The sequence below is a fragment of the Oryza sativa genome, chromosome 10, assembly GCF_034140825.1.
Source record: "Oryza sativa Japonica Group chromosome 10, ASM3414082v1".
NCBI lineage: Eukaryota > Viridiplantae > Streptophyta > Magnoliopsida > Poales > Poaceae > Oryza > Oryza sativa.
Window position 1 is genome coordinate 4880523 of NC_089044.1, and position 15977 is coordinate 4896499.

A 15977-nucleotide genomic window follows, 5' to 3' on the forward strand; every position below is an offset into this window, starting at 1 on the left:
GAGAATGTGAATATTGTGTCCTCGTTGACAAAAGAAAAGAAAGCGAACTCCTGATGTCTCATAGAAATTATGGCACTGTCGTTTAGGCCATATTTCGAGGGGGAGAATTGAGAGACTGATTAAGAATGTAATTCTTTCTCCATTGGAGTTCTTAGTTTTAGAACAATGCATAGAATGCATCGGTGCCTAAAACACCGTATGAGCTATGGATCCTCCGTGTGGGGGGGAGTCTTGCAGAGGCTAAAGTATTTAACCTAAATCTTGGGAAGTTGGACCCCAGAACAATAGGCTGCCATTTTATTGGCTATCCTGAAAGATCAAAGGGTTATCATTTCTACTGTCCAAACAGTTATACAAAGTTTGTAGAAACGAGACACGTCGTCTTCTTGGATTAGGGGGAGCTCGGTAGTTCGAGAAATTGATCTTGAGGAGAGGCGGGTGTCTGTACCTGCTCCGTCGACTCAGGAACCTTTCTTCTCTCTACCTGCTGATGTTGTGCCTCCAATGCATGACGTTGCGGTACCAACACATGTTGTTATCTCTCCTGTGGCAACAATGAATGAAAGTGAGGAACCTATTCTACAGGATTCAACAGAAATTATTGCCACACTAGAGGAGGAGCTGCAACAGCCTCAAACAGATAATGTGCCAGAACAGGAGGCCCCTAGAAGGTCTGAAATAGACAGAAGATCGGCTATCCATGATGACTATCATGTTCATAATATAGAAGAGTCGCACATGGAGGATGATCCCACCTCATATGAAGAGGCCATGAGAAGCGCTCGCTCATCTGAATGGTTGGAAGCCATGAAAGATGAAATAAAATTAATGAAATTAAACAATGTCTGGGATTTAGAAGAAATTCCTAAAGAAGCCAAAACAGTAGGCTGTAAATGGGTCTATAAAACCAAATATGACTCCAGAGGGCATATGGAAAAGTTTAAAGCGCGACTTGTGGCAAAAGGCTTCACGCAAAGAGAAGGGATTGATTACAATGAGACATTTTCTCTAGTCTCTTGTAAAGATTCCTTAAGGATTACAATGGCACTAGTGGCACATTATGATTTAGAATTACATCAGATGGATGTAAAACGGCATTTCTAAATGGAGATTTGGAGGAAAAGTATACATGGCACAACCGAAAGGTTTCGTCATGAAAGGAAACGAAAATATGGGATGTCGTCTAAAGAGATCCATTTATGGATTAGAACAAGCTTCGAGACAGTGGTACTTGAAGTTTGATGGGACAATAAAGAAATTTTGGGTTTCAAGAGAATGTTGAGGACAACTGTATTTATTCAAAGTTTAAGAATGGGAAATTCATTTTCCTAATTATGTATGTGGATAATATTCTACTGGCTAGTAGTGATGTCAGTCTACTACAGGAAACAAAGAAATTCTAGTCCTCAAACTTTGACATGAAAGCCCTCGGTGAGGCTTTACATGTTTTGGGCATAGAGATTCACCGAGATAGAACAAAGTATGCATTGGGACTTTCTCAAAAGGCATATATAGAAAAGGTGTTGAAGAAATTCAACGTGTACAGATGCAGTGCTACACCTGCTCCTATAGTCAAAGGCGAAAACTATGGGGCATCGCAATGTCCTAGAAATCAGTATGAGCTCAATGAAATGAAAACAAAGTCATATGCGTCAGCTGTAGAAAGCCTACAGTACGCGCAAGTGTGCACACGACCTGACTTGGCATTTGTTACTAGGTTACTTGGAAGATTTCAGAGTAATCCAGGTCCAGAGCACTGGAAATTGGTATAAAAAGTCTTGCGTTATTTGCAAGGAACAAAAGACCTCATGCTGCCTTATAGAAAATCAGAATCGCTCTAGATAGTGGGGTATTCAGATTCTGACTTTGCAAAAGATAATACAAAGTCAATATCGGGATACGTGTTCACCCTGGCAGTAGGAGCTATTTCATGGAAAAGCTCAAAACAGACCATCACTGCAGGGTCTACTATGTATGCCGAGTTTATAGCATGCTATGAGGCAACGGGGCAGGTGAACTGGCTAAAGAAGTTTATACCCGGTTTTAAAGGTGGTTGACAGTATTGAGAAACCACTAAAGTTATACTGCAATAACGAATCCATAGTAATGTACACTCACAACGATCAGTCAAGTGGTGCTGCCAAACACATTGACATAAAGTACTATGTTGTGAAAGACAAAGTCCGAGATCAAACAATCAGTCTCGAGCACATTAGAACAGAAAGAATGCTCGCGGATCCGCTCACGAAAGGCCTACCTCCCAACGTGTTTAAGGAACATGTAGCATTCATGGGTTTAAGGGAAGCCTTATGAATCCTGGACTATAGGGCCCAAAAGTTAAAGTATATGTTTCTGAATAGAGATGTGTATAGTGGCTATTGAATCCATCGATGATTAACCGTGATGTGTAACATGCTCTATATGCAAATCTGTGATGTAATAGAAAAAGGCTAAAAGAAATAGTGATATCAAGGGGGAGAATGTTAGATGGATCTCCCTCCCCTTGAGCCGTTCTCAAGGGGGCCTTGACTCGCGCCCTGATCGGAGGCACCCAGCCCAATGGCTGGTGGGCCCCCATCACCCTGCGCCATATAAAGAGGGGTGGAGGCTGGGACGGCACTTGACACGAGGTTCGCCGCCGCCAACTCCACCCCACAAACCCTAATCCGATCGAGAGGGGGCGCAGCCAGTGACGGGAACGTGCCAGCGCCGCGCCACGCCTCATCGTCGACCGCGACTCCCACTGCTACAACCACCGTCCTCGTCAAGCAGAGCGACGACAACGACGATGGCCGGGACTTCCTCCTCATCCAACGCGTCAACCGGTCACATCCTAAACCCTTTTCCCTTAATCTCTATTGTTGTTCAATCATTCAACCCAAATAAACCACCCGACTAGATGTAAACCTAGTTGATCCAATAGACAACCCTAACAGGAAGGTGTCGAAGTTGAGGTAGATGTTCACCATCCGGACGCAGCGGAAGCCGTGGCCGATGTTCTTGCTCTCCGCCCACAGCACCGACTCATCCTGTTACTCCGGGTTGGATGGCAGCAGCCGAACCTGTTTGCACCAACACACGTACGCGTGCAGATGAACGAATATGTCAGATCATCATCAAAGACTAGTGGTTTTGCAACAAATTCACAACTTGTGACGCCAGGGCGGAAATAGTAAGCATGTGCGTTGATTGCTACTGCGCTCCAACCACTGCGTTAACTGATTTTTGACATATATGAAATAAACTGGATTAATTAATGAACAATAAGTATGTATGTACATATAGGGTGGCTCCGTCCGAGGTCCGAGGGAGTGCTTGATGGCTTGGCTGGTGGCCTTGTTCACCAGCGCGAACGCCAGGTAGCCTTCCTTGTCCTTGACACTGGCGGTGGACGGTAGCCATAGTCCGGCTCGTGGCTCGGTGGAGACGATATCTATACTAATATAAAAATGAGGAGTTGCCCCCTCCAATCTTACAGGTGAAATCATCTCGATCAATCCTTACCGTCCATCTGCGTCTGTCCTGATCCATATCCTCCATCCATCCGCCACGGATTGTCCGCTTCCTCCTTCTCGCGCGATGAACTTGCGCTGACCATGCTGGACTCGCGCTCCTCCTCGCCCCGATTCTCCTCGCCCCGCCTCAGTCCAACGGTGCTCCAGCCGATGCTCCTCCTCCTCCACCCTATTCCTCCTCGCATTCCCCGTTCGCGCCGCCGGAGGGTCGTCCCCTTCCGCCGACGCCGCCATACTCCACCGATGCCCTCGCTGGAACCGATTTCTTCCCCTTCCGCCGGCACCGCAATCCACATCACAGGTTCACAGGTCCTCGCCGGAACCGATTTCTTCCCCTTCCGCCGTGCCACCGTCGCCGCAATCCACTTCACAGGTTCATCTTGCGCCGATTGGTTCCCGTCAGATTTGAGTAGGAACTAAAGGAACCATCACTATTCCCCTGAACCCTAAGGTAATACCAATTTCTCCTATTTTACATGTTTTTGTGATGTGTCAATTTGTGGATCACCATTTGTTTTCTTGATCATTCACAATTGCCAATCAGAAATTGGCCATAGAGTTTGAAGATTTTAACATATCAATGGATTTGCATCCTTTCAGTTGATCCTGTGCAGCCCCTGTCAATGGATTTGTATCCTTTCTTTCTTCTGAACTTTTCAGATCACTGGAGGCTCTAAATTTTGCTTGTAATACAGATGATTAGCACTACTCACTGTGAAGCCATCCTACTGTTCTTGTTCGTAGTTACTGAAAAATATATAAAGCCATCCTACTGTTCTATAGGAGAATCTAAACCCAGTGGCAACATCACATGCAAAACACCTCCATATGAAATTAATCCTTCTTTTTCTTCCTATTTCCTTGCAGATCTTCAAATTTGTGGTTCCCCGAGTATATATATGCCCAGGTTGTATGCTTGAAGGTTGTAACTCCTAGCGATGGACGGCATTCCTAAATTAACTGCAAATGAATTAAGAAGACAAAGAGACCGAGAGCGGTACGCGGCACTCAGCGTTGAGGAGAAGGCAGCACGAGTTCAAAAGAACCGTGAAAATAGGAAGAGGAAGAAGTCTGCATCTACATCGGGCACAGGTGATGATATATTCATTCACTTCTTATTATGCTCACCCCTATTTCGTGGCAAACAATGCTGAAACCTGGGCAAACTCGATTGGATTGTAGTTTTGAATCAGAGCCTGTGCCTTTCTCCACACATGGTAATGTCTTGTGGAATCAATTTATAATATCAAATTGTTCTGTGCGTCTGTTTTTTTTTTTGGGGGGGGGGTTCAATCTAATAATATATTTCAACAGGTGTGCTTGGCGATATTAAAAATTTGAGTTTGCATAATGGAAGCCAAACTGTAGATTGTCAGCCATCATTTCAACCTGTGCCTTCCTCCACACCCGTGTCTTCCTGCACACCTGTTTGCAGAAACCGACAAACCTAAGGAAGTACTTTTTGCGGCACACTTGCCGTATACTGCTGCATGCAGCTCAGGCAATGTCACAGGTATGATTTCTTCGTTGCTTTACATAATTACAGTGCCTTGCTATATTTGCCAATTGATTTGTTCTCATCACTAAAATGGTGAAATTGGTGTAGTTATCATGCAGGCTCCCAATGAAGTGCTTTCCAAGTACCACTGAAATGGTGAAATTGGTGTAGTTATCATGCATGCTCCCAATGAGGTGCTTTCCGATTACCAATTGCAAATTAGGTTATTTCATTCCTAAACCATGCTTCTTACCCAACATTGATTTGTTGATTGATATCTCAGTTAATTATTTCAATGGTGTGCGTCAATTGTATATTTGTATCTTCCTTACAATTTTCCTCGAATTTCTGTGATTTTGCAGCCCTGATCGAGTTGCCTATTTCCTTTATCATTTTGTTCAAGTAATCTGTAGTAGTATAAAACCAAAATATTTCTTATTGGTTCCAAGGCAGGTTTCCTGCTCACCAAGCAAGTTGATGCTTTGTTTCAGGAAATATAGGACAAATAAACAGATGACTGTTTTAGACAAGTTCACCCTATTGATAGCATTAAAATTAGATGCTCAAGATGGATGATAGTAACAACAAAAGCAAGTGGTTAAGTCCTCCAATGTTTCATCATTTACGGAGGAGTTCATAAGGTGAAACTGTAACCAGATTTTTGTGTTAGTCATGTATCCTCTTTCCAATTTTGCGAGATCTTTTACTGCATTTCATCTCAGCAAATGATGTGAATAATATGAGCCATTTGATGATATTTCTTTGCATACATTTTCATTTAACTACTGTTAGGCTTTTAATATTATTAACAGACTGTTATGGTTATTCCAACAGTTTACTATATATCATCTATACTAATATAAAACTACTATTATAATCTGTAGGCTTGCCCCAGTCTCTCTCGCGGCAATGGTCTGCGTGTGCTACAATCTGCATCCCTCCACGCCTGAGTAATCCCCTCCGTTCCCATGTTGACCGACGCGGCCGCCGCTGTCTCCTCCAAAGCAGCAGCGGTCCTAGCCGAATTGGCCATCCCCATTGCCAAACACCATCACTGGCGCCGGCAGCCTCAATCCGCGTCGAGTTTTTGTCTCCACCAGCATAGTGGTCTCTACACATGAGGTTGGTCTTAGGCTGCAACTTTTAACTCTTATTTTCCATCTTTTAATCGAACTCGATGCGAGCACGGGCTTAATGCATTCAAGCCACAGTCTCAAAGCATTCTGTATTTATGTTGATGTTGGTTGATTGCTCTTGATGTGCATGTCAGGTACTTGGAGGTTTTTTATTTCCCTCATGACGAGGACTTGTTTTCTCTTATCTTTCAGGCCTCGAGTGACAAATCAGAGCAGCAATCATGCTTTGTTGTGGCTTTTATCTCTGCCGATCTCACGGCAATCTATCGACATGCACATTTGTATTTTGTAGTTGGATAAAAAAAAAGTAGCAATAGTTGCCATCTTTTTCTCTAGGAAAAACTGATTTGTTTATATGCTTTCTCAGTTTATGTCAGAGAAAATGGTTAGTTGAGCTTGTCTCCTATACTGAATGTGCTTGGGGTTAACTGGGCTTTCAGTCAGTAAGCATGGTAACAGACTCTTCATTGAGTTAAGTAGTCCAATAATTATTTTTTAAAGCATTTTAGTCAGAGTAGAAACAATTATATTTTTTCTCTACTGACTGCATCTGGTATTTTTGGTAATTAGCTGGCATCACGTACTTATGTATATAGTCATATGGACATCAAGCATGTTTGTGGGATAATATAAGATGCTCTAGGCAGAGTAGAAACATTTATATTTTACATTCCTTTGTGTCATATTTTCCCTTTTTTAGGGAAGGGGGCAGATCACTGCTCAATAATAAATTTATTCATAGTTTATATTTTGTTTAATTAGATGATTGACTATGAAATTTCATCACCTGTTGTCGAGCTGGAGTCCCCAGTGAAGACCTCTGTATGGGACCATTATGCTTTCATTAAATTCCATCACCTTGGAAAACTGGTTTTGGGTAATAGTAATCCCTGTAATCTGTATATTTTGGTGTGTGCCTAATTGTATGAATTGAAAGATTGAATTAAGTTATGAGCACTAACCAAATGGACAGGCTTGCTTTCAGTCTCCTGACTTTTGCCTATTTGTCTCTATTCCTCTGAAATCCGTCATGCATGTGCAGCGTTTTGAGGATTTGGCTAAACAATACTTTATTGTCAACCTTGACGATAATGACTTCTCACGTACTGAGAATCATCACCAAGGTTTTTCATTTTTTATCTTATGAATTACTCTTTGTGGTTGCTTAAGGAATAGTGGACTTCTAACTGAATATGATACCGACGTGCCTTGCACGTGCACGATTACTAGTATAGGTAGAACTATGAGTCAGAGTCGTCGCCGCGAAGCTAGTCAACTCCGACGTGATGCTCGCCACCCGCTCACGGCGGCGGTGCTGCCCTTCAACGCACCTGACGTGGAGCTAGCCGCCGGGTTCCGCCCCTACGACGTCATCCTCTTCTCCGGCGAACCACGCTCTAGCACGTGCTAGCCGGTTCGTTTGCCGGACCGAAGTCGTTGGTCGTGAGGAAGCCTCACCAGGGCACCCCGTGGACCACTTGCCGCTCCTCGGGCTGCGCCGCCGCACTTCGGCCCTCACCGCAAGCCGCTTTCGTTGCTCCCAGTCCGAAGAGAAAGGAGGAGAAAGAGATGAGAGAGAGAGAGGTAGGAAGAAGGGAAGGAGAGAGGACGACATGCGGGCCCCACATGTCAGTGAGTCTCACAGTATATTTTTTCTATGAATGACAAATGGGTCCCATACATATTTTTAAATTCTAATGCCATATAATAGCCATGTCAATTCCACATGGAACGAAGACTAAGTCAATATCACCACGTCAGTAAAACCGCTCTCAAAACTGCCATAAGAGTCAAATTGCATCAGTTTAATAGTTGGGGTCGAGATATTTGGTACTGTGGTTCAAGAATACGAATCAGATTTAATCACTAGGTAAGGGAGCGAAAGTGAACTTATTACTATTTCTTATATGGCTGGAAATAAGTCTATTTTGTGTCCCTCATCTCTTTGCGCCATACACTTATATGGCTAGAATAAGTCTATTTTGGCGCCCTCATCTATTTTGCCTCCTTGTCGTTGGACCGAGTCGTGCCGGGACGGTCCATCGTGCTAAGAGGCCCAAGCACGACCCAACGGTCGTGCTAGGCTGGCACGGACCCGACACCAATTAAGCTGTGTCGTGCTTAGGCCAGACGAAAAACCCGTCCCGTGGGCCAGCCTGTCAGGCCCGGGCCTTTTAGCCAACTATACCTTGGAGTGGGTTTCCTCCCTTTACGTGACCACTCCTCTAGGGCTGCGTTCGTTCCCCTGGGTTGCACGGAAAACGGAGCAGTCCATTTGCAGGTGAGTAATTAAGTATTTGCTATTTTTTTAAAAAAAATAGATCAATATGATTTTTTAAGCAACTTTTGTATATAATTTTTTTAAAAAACACACCGTTTAATAGTTTGAAAAACGTGCGCGCGAAAAACAAGAGAGATGAGTTGGGAACCCTTACTATCAAACACAGCCCAGTTGATGCAGGTGACCGTTGGGTACTATGGAGCCACTAGCTTCCTTGACAACACGTACGCTCGATGTAACCTCGCCCATGCGACATCTCCGGTGCGAGACCGTACATTTTGTGGGGGTGGGGATGGTGAGCACTCACCGGAGCACGTGGACGCGCCACGCACGCGGGCATCAGTGTTTTGTGCTGTGAATTTGTAGTGTTTTGTGATGTTTGATTGAAAAGAAAAATTACAAGCAAAAACAGCTGCTCCTGTTTGTACGACACGCACGCAAATTCAGTCCTGCCATCCCACAACCATGACCATGGCGGCCCGCATGATCCTATCTTCTCGCAGCCCACACGCACACGATGCCGCGCGCCATCCCACAGCGTGGTACAGACAACAGACTTTTGGTCAGACCACTCCCTTGCACGTGACCACTCCTAGGCTGAACGACTCATAGACATGCGCCCACGCTCGCTCTAAAAACATTGGAAAAATAAACTGTCAAATAAGTGTGTTTTAATTATTATTTTGGGATGAATAATTAGCATGTGAGATAATTGATTTTGATATTTGGTGATAATTGAGGGAGTAGTATTTGTTTTCTTGATAGGACTGGTCAGACCGGGGTTTGTGTACTGTTCAGACCAAACAAAATATTGTGAATAGTGTTTACAATGAACAGGTTTTTTTTTGTCGTGTGAAGCTCTTCAGACCGAAATGCAACGTGCAGTCAGACCGGCTAGCCCAACGGTCTGACCGGCATAATTATATAATTATGATTAGAGTCGGTTTCGAGTTGTTTATTTTGATACTAGTGATTATCTCGTGGTTATGACTTCTAGATAATTTATATACGTGTGTAACATTGTTTTGTGATAATGTTGAGTCACGCTATGAAAAAATTTGTGCTCGGATATTGTTTCTTGTTTGATTCATATGTAGGTGTGTCTTGATGCTTCAGAAGAGTATTGCCAGTGATGGATTAGGAGTCAACTTGAGAGAATATGGCGTTCAGACGATCAAGATATCATGCGGGATGCTTAGGCTAAAGAACAGTGCACGTGATTAGTGAAGATTTCATGTGGCTTACAAGAGGAGGTTGTGTGCATATGGATGAGGAGTTGAATTTCGAGGGAGTCCAAATTTTTGACAATTGGAGTTAGAAGAGTTGGATACTTGTATGGGAAGGTTTCTGAATGCATTAGAAGTACTGCTACGAGTTGGAACGTGGCATTCGTACAGCCATCTCTGGATATAAATAGAAGAGGGGTTGATGTCTTTGGGTATCGATTTTGGAGTGAGTTGAGTTGAGTGAATAGTTAGGGTTTTAAGTTTACTCGAATTTTGAGAGAGTGAAGTTGTTGCACTTTGTGACACGAATAGAAGCAATAAAGGTATATCTATTTTCAAGAGTTCTTTAATTTGTGTTTGCTCGTGTTCAGCAGTTACATCGGCAAGCATATAGCGGTTAGACCGGCGACTATTCGGCGGTTAGACCGGCGGCTTCCTAGCGGTGTGACTAACAACATCAGGCGACATCAACGAAGGCAAGGAAGTTGGACCGGAGATACACCATCGGTCGGACTGATGGTATCCTGGCGGTCAGATCACCGCATCTACACCGGTCAAACCGTTCTCCATCAAGTTTGAAGGTAACTTTTAATTCCGCTAAAAGTGTTCTTAATTCCGCTAAAAGTGTTCGGTTCTTTATGTTCTACTATTTAATCCTCTTTGGTAGGCTTAGTTCTTGTTATTCGATCCTACGTAAACAAAAAAGATATAACGATTGGTTGTCCTAGATTACATGCAACATTCACTAGTACAAAAGTGATTTTTGCAGATAGCCCAAAAGAGGTTTTCGCATGCAGTAGGGCAGCCCGCATGCTCTGGAGAGTCTGCAAAAATTGCTATCTTTGCATATTGGGGCATTTTCGCGTGTGAGTGCTTATGTCGTCTGCATGCAAAAATAAAAATCGCAAAAAAAACCAAAACTCTAGCATCCCAGTGGCGGCGACTACGGCAGCGGATAGCCGGATTGAGCTGCCTCCTCCTCCTCCCGGCCACCTACTCCTCCTCCTTGTCGGCGGCACACGGCAGGGGACGGGGATGGCGCCACTCCCAGTCGTTGCCTCGCCGGTGGCTGTGGCGCCGCTGTTGGTATTTCTTAACAACATTAATAGAAATATAATTCCCAGCAATGGCGTAGAAATATTCATGGTATACTATAGTTACATATCATATCCACAAGCGCATGGATATACCATTGTAGCATTTCACCTGAGAGTATTCCAAGGGTATCGTATTTATTTAATCCCGAGGGAAGATTTATAAGAGAGAACTATGCTAATAATTTATATGGTACTTGTAATAGTCAGTCCAAACAGGAGTTAATTTAATTCATGGGTATAGTGACACGAAGCAGAAGAACTAAACACTCTCATACATACTAATGCTAGACTAAGTGGAGAAATAATAATAAAAGGATTCATTCCTATACCTCTATTATAAATACAACTTTAGTCTATAATTTCTAGTATACAATCATACAGTTAATACCCCCTTTACAATGCCCTCCTGGTGCTTCGAGAAACCACCCCTGATTATCGAGTTCGTTACAACAATCCGTCATGGCCATCCAACTGGTACTAAATACGGAGGAGTACCCTCCCTAGGAATATAACTTAGGATTATCTACTAATGTGGAGGAATACCTGATGAGGACATCAACACCAACGATACATCCATGCCTCCACAAGTACAACTTCATGGTCCTACTACACGCGCTCATGCACGTCAAATCAACTATCAAGTACATTTACTCTTAAATTCATATGATTCTTATTTATATCCCGGAGACACGTACACTTTTGTTTTACTCAGGAAAGTGGAGAGGATCAAACGGGGAGAGGATTCGGCGGGATGGATTCGGACTGCAGCACAACACCAACTTCTGACGGCCGCCACAACTTCATGCGAACTCCGATTTGGGTGTGCAAGTACTTCATGGAAATCTTGTCAAGTATACTTTCAAATGGATCCAGCCTCATGTCCATATCAGTTCTGGAGCGGCCGCAATCTTCGTTTTACTACCGAGTCCTTTTCTGTCCACAGTGCTGCGTCACCTCTTTGGGTCCAATGGGCCGTGTATCTTGTTGGGTCCATTAGAGACGCGTCCTAGGGTTAGAGAACGACCCCAGCACCCCTGTGGTCATCCTCTTCCTCTTCTTACAGCTTTCTCCGCTGCCAAGAATAATCGGGTTTTGTTTAGATCAAAGTGTAGCATCGCTACTTTGCCGAGTTGATCCCGTGATCGATTAGATCGCCGGATTGCTTGTTACTGAACCCCACTTGTTACTACTGTTGATTCAATCCAATATCTTTGATTCGCAAATTGAGTTGCTTGTTCATCTTGTTCTTGCTGATTCTCGATTGCTTGCAGGAACAAATACCCTCGTGGTTGGGTTGATCGTGCATCCGTCGAGATTCACGGCCGCCTTTGGAGTTGGTGTAACGATTGCTAAGGCACAACATCCTTGGATAGTTGTAGTCGGATCGCCAACATCGCTTCATCCAATCGACTTATCCCTCTCATCGAAAGATCGGGACACACTCGCGCACATCAATACCCATACTGAGTTGTCACCATCAGCGGTCCACCTTTACTGTTCCGCAGCATATAAACCCAAATAATGCTATTCAATAATCTAAGAACCACGCTTAAATTACTAAATAATACTCTACAATCATCGTCACAACTTAGAGTAGTCATTAACATGATCATTATACCCACACCAATGCATATCATGGGTAGGTTAGCTGTACAATTATAACAAGATAAATATATCGTCAAGTCGGTACTTGAATGATTAGGATAAAATAAAGTACCACAATTGTATATAGAAGAATATTCCATAAATCGTACAATCCTTACAAGAGAAGGAAAAGCTACTAGAGCCATACCCAAACTCTTCCGAAAACTCCGAGGACTAAGGAAACTATTTTATTCCTACTCCACTAGCTCTAGAATACTAACTAAACTTGAGAGAGAGCTTTGATCTTCTTGCTTGAGTATGTGTTGGAGTGGAGAATGAGCTCCTCCTTAAATAGGCTGCCAATGACGGTTGTGACGGTTAGAAATGTCCTAACTGCGCTGCAACCGTCATTGAAGAGTGATCTAAAGCATCCACGTGGAAGGCCAGGATGGGTGGCCTCGGCTAGGGTTCGGCCGAACCTAAGCTGGCCCATTCGGCCTTCATTTTTAGCAGGTGGATTCCTTGTTGGGCTTTGTTCCCAATGGCATGAGAGTTGTGCTTGTTTGCACGTGTTAACTTTGTGTTGTCAGCCCATCTATTCAGAAGTCTGCCACTCGACGGACGACAATTGATTGTTTGATTATTTTCCATCGATCTTCCTCCATTTTATGTAGCAAACTCTGCAAGCAAATAATATCCAAGTACAAGTGGAAATAGATTATTCTAAAACAAATATGTATTGCAAGCATAGCTAGCTCTCCTTTATTTTAGTAATATTGACTGTCGAAATTGGTCTATAACGACCGTCAATAGCCGCCACCGCCCCCTCCCGTACGTCGCTTGCTCCCAGCCGTGCTCGTCCTTGTCGGCAGCGGTGCCAAGCTGCCGCCGTCCGCCGCCCGCCATCGTCACCCGCCACCCCCACTGTCGTTGTCGTCGTCGCCGTAGGATCCGCCGCCGGTCGCTCCCGCTGTCGTGAGGAAGAGAGAGAGAGGAGGTGAGAATGAAAGGAGGGGAGGAAGTGAGAAGAAGATAAGGGAGAGAGAAACTCAGAGATAAGGTTTCAATTGTTTTTGAATATGATGAAAAGGAAAGAGGATGTAGCTCAGACTTCTGTGCGGACCTTTAAGAGGCCTGTCTACGAAAATATATTTTCTTGTGCAGTCGCTTAAGAGGCCCGTCTGAAAAAATAGCCCTATTTTCCTGTGCGGCTGCTTAAGAGGGCCGTATGCGAAAATATATTTTCGTATATGGGTCTCTTAAGGAGCCGTATGCGAAAATGAGGGTCGATGTTTGCAGACACGTATACTTACGTTCCGTCTGCAACCTATTGAGGTGCTCGTCCAGATAAATAATTTGCGTAGTAGTGATTATGAAGATGGAGCAATGGGAAAGGTAGAGTTGGATGTAATGCAGCGCGCGTTGGATGTAATTAACGTCAACGAGATTGGATCAGGGAACAATGACGACAGATAAAATAGTTAATTACTGTTTACTTGCTATATACGTTCGTTCCAATGCCCATCCAAAGGGACATCTTCCATACTGTTTTGTTTCTCGGTCCTCTGTTTAATTTCTCCAAAATCCTTCTTTATTCGTGTGTGATTTTTAGATCCTATGTTTCAAAGTGTCCTACAAGATTGTAGACCAAATTGGCATAATCAGATAAATTCTGATTCACTCGCAACTTCAGGAAGAACCACAATGCTGATTCAAGGCTCTGAAAATCATAGTTGCTCACGTGCACTCCGCTGAACTATGATAATGATCTGATGTTGTGCATCTCGCAGCATTATTGCTCACCCACATCACATAGACCTTTGACACATATTGATATTGTATTGCTCTGCGCCCCATCGATCATTACTCCAATAGAACATATTCTCGTGAACATACTAGCCGACTAAGGCTCAAACATAATAATCAATAAGCATTAGCCAGGATCCCAAGATAAGTGCCGTTTCTTAATGAAACATTTGCATGTGCACTCTTACCAGCCTATAGCACAATCTCGCAGATATGTTCCATGGAACATAGGAAAATATACAGTGAAAAGTGAAAACCAGAACTTAGGTTTAAACTCGTGTAAACTCCATTTAAAAATTCATCTAATTTCACCAAAAGTAATCACACATGTAGATAATTAAGATGATGTTAGAGAAAATCCTGTCCAAACACTAAACTCTCCACTTCTTAATAAAACTCATAGAGATCGGCACTATAGGTCTCAAAACAGTTAAGACTAACACCTATAGTGTTTGTTCCTCCTCCGTAGGCTGAAAACACATAAAACCAACACCTTTAAACAACTATAGGTGCCGGTTCTAAAGAAAAACCAGCACCTATAGTACTATAGGTGTCGGTTTTTTTAAAAAAGGGTACCTATAATTTATTATAGGTGTCGGTTATAGGTTTTAGTTTTCTAAAAAAACGGTACCTATACCGAGCTGAGCCAGTGAGCCGATCAAGCGCCGGCCTTATCCATCGTATGCATGCCTCCCATCCTTATCTTATCCCTTAATTTGCCCCCCCCCCCCCTCTCCCTCTCTCTCTCGCTGTCTCTGATTCACCGTCTGTCTCTCGCTCTCTTTGTCTCTCTCGCTCTCTCTATCTCTCTCTCACCTCTCTCTCTCTCCCTTGCTCTCTCTCGCTTGTCTCGGCGGCGATCTGGCGGAGGCAGCACCGGTGGCGACCACGCCCTTCCTTCTGCTAGATCCGGCCAGAGGGGAGATGGCGGACCTCAGCGACGGCAGCGGTGCGTTCATGGATGTTGATGGATGTTGATGCTATGTGTTCATTGATATTGATACTATGTGTTAATGTGTTCTTTAATTTAGATTTGAATCATGTATGTTTGATCTTGTTGGGATGAAGTGGGGTTGATTTGAATCTTGTATGTTTGATCTTTGTTGGGATGAAGTGCGGTTGCTCGATGGATCGTCTCGAGCCGATGCAGCGAGCTATTTTTTTTGTTCGTGTAGCCTCAAAGGTACCGGTTCCTAAACCGGCGTCTTTGAGGACACCTCAAAGGTGCTGACTAATAGGTGCTGGTTGGGAAACCGGCACCTATAGCCCTTTTTTAGTAGTGGTATGTCACGTATAAAAATACTAAATTTTGAACAATTATTTTTATATCTCACAAATGAAATCGAGTAATTTGGACAATATTTTTCACAACAAACATCTCATCTTTATATGCAATTAATTTGTTTGGTGAATTTAAATGACTTTTTCGTTGGGGTTCACATGAGTTTCCATCTATTTAAATTGAGTATCCACCACATATTTACCACTTTTTCTAAATGTCTCGGCACCTATATCTCCTCTTAACTTTACAATGTAATACTCAAGCCCTATTTCTCTTTAACCGTCTCTTGCAAGAATTAGCTCTATGTAAACTATGAACTAAAATAATTAATGATCATTGAAATTGGACTCAACCATTAAACATGCCTCCATGTTTCCTTGGATTATTTGGGACCAGACTACATAACGTGGAAATGGGGGGAGTACCTAGCTCGTTCTGACGACGCTTGGATCTACCGCTCTATGTGACACTGAGGTGGTCTCCCTTGAAGTGCTTGTGCTGGACTGCTGGCTGGGTACAATGCATCCACGCAAAACTCTCCTATTTTGCATC

At 43.5% G+C, this 15977-nt stretch overlaps 1 long non-coding RNA gene and 1 pseudogene across 5 annotated transcripts; both read left to right on the forward strand.

Annotated features, from left to right (window-relative positions):
• Window positions 1-3560: 3560 nt before the first annotated feature.
• On the forward strand, window positions 3561-6652 carry LOC4348181 (uncharacterized). 5 transcript variants are annotated; one of them, XR_001540398.3, is made up of 7 exons: window positions 3561-3966; window positions 4116-4607; window positions 4830-5028; window positions 5122-5207; window positions 5505-5654; window positions 5898-6135; window positions 6342-6652. It is a non-coding gene; the product is annotated as an uncharacterized lncRNA (long non-coding RNA). The 5 variants fall into 5 exon arrangements; XR_010736819.1 differs by lacking the exon at window positions 5505-5654 and adding an exon at window positions 4698-4732 and having other exon boundaries at window positions 4383-4607; XR_001540399.3 differs by having other exon boundaries at window positions 4383-4607.
• A 4768-nt stretch (window positions 6653-11420) lies between these two features.
• Window positions 11421-11887, forward strand: LOC107279201 (uncharacterized; annotated as a pseudogene).
• Window positions 11888-15977: the final 4090 nt, after the last annotated feature.